The sequence below is a fragment of the Otolemur garnettii genome, unplaced genomic scaffold (genome assembly GCF_000181295.1).
Source record: "Otolemur garnettii isolate 467f Iridium unplaced genomic scaffold, OtoGar3 scaffold00083, whole genome shotgun sequence".
Lineage (NCBI taxonomy): Eukaryota > Metazoa > Chordata > Mammalia > Primates > Galagidae > Otolemur > Otolemur garnettii.
Genome location: NW_003852478.1, coordinates 2876796 through 2878186, shown reverse-complemented (window position 1 = coordinate 2878186; position 1391 = coordinate 2876796). Strand labels below are relative to the sequence as shown.

Genomic DNA, 1391 nt, shown 5'->3' with positions numbered 1-1391 from the left:
TGGGGACCGTAAACTTCCCTTTCTCCTTTTTAACTGACCACTGACTACTGACCACTGTGCGTCCTTGCACCTGTGCTCTGTTACATTTGGGGCCCAATAACAAGACTCCTGAGAAGCTGGTTGTTTTCTGGCGGCTGTTTGACACACGAAACAGTGTCAGCCTTTCCAAGCCTCCAGGCTTTATGCTATGAATTTGGTGTAAAGTGTTTTTTTTTTTTTTTTTAATATGAAACACTTCACGAATTTGCATGTCATCCTTGCACGGGGGCCATGCTGATCTTCTCTGTATCGTTCCAATGTTAGTATATGTGCTGCTGAGGCGAGCACTAAAGTGTTTTGATTGTTCCAGCACCATCTCCCTTGCTGGCCACTATACCAGGTTGGGGTCCACAGGAACCTCAACACTAGCTATTCAAGAAGCTGTTGTAAGAGGATGAAATGAGTCCTGGAGTTCAAGGCTGCCATGAACTATGAACCTGCCAAGACTTGCGCTCCAGTCTGGGTGACAGAGTGAGAGCGAGAGCCTGTCTGGAAAGGAGAGGAGAGGAGAGGGGAGGGGAGGGGAGGGGAGGGGAGGGGAGGGGAGGGAGAGAGGGAGGGAGAGAGGGAGGGAGAGAGGGCAAAGGAAAAGAAGAAAGATTGAAGTTTATATTATTACTAGCTTTCAAGTTGTCACTTTGGAAAAAGTAGTGCAATAAGAGAATTGTTCTCTCCTCTCCAATGCTAAGCTTTCAGCCTTTGACATTTACAAATCATCACCCAAGGAAGGTGACTTCCATCTCAGGTGATAATACTGTTGCAAGTTGGAGGAAAATAAACTATCAGAAATATCTTTTAAAATAGAAATATGCCTTTGCCAAAGAAGAATGTTTGCTTCTGTCAGCACAAGCAACAAAGATAAAACGATGAAAGACTGTACTTGTTGGCCAGCAAACTGAGCCCTCGTGCCTGAGATGTGGCTGCAAACTTAGACACAGGACAAATACAGAAGATGAGGAAACTCATAAGATTCAAGGGACGTCAACATAATTTCAAGTCAAATTTTGGCAGTGCGTGGAGAGTTAAATTGCACATTTTGGGGAAGGTAGTGATTTTTCCAGTCTCTTGAACAAAGCTAGACGTAGGAAAAGGTGAATGTTATAATTTTTCTGATGTTTTAGTAGCAGAAATTTAGTCTATCCCCTTCTCTAAGAATCTGGCAGGCTAGTGGAAAGAAGAAAGAGTTGTCTCTGTGTATGAAGTCTAACTGTCCAACTGATTAAGTGTCAGACACTAAATGGAAGATTCTAGAAATGGCCACATATCCCCTTTCTTTTCTCTAGATCTCCTTTATCAAATAATAATTTCAAGTTAGTATTTGTAAAATATCTGATATCACAACGAAAGACCTG

General features: G+C 42.6%; 1 non-coding gene across 1 annotated transcript; it reads right to left on the bottom strand.

Moving 5' to 3' along the window:
- Positions 1–220: 220 nt before the first annotated feature.
- Positions 221–327, bottom strand: LOC111726862. The gene has a single exon (XR_002774543.1). It is a non-coding gene; the product is annotated as a U6 spliceosomal RNA (small nuclear RNA).
- Between the last annotated feature and the right edge of the window lie 1064 nt (positions 328–1391).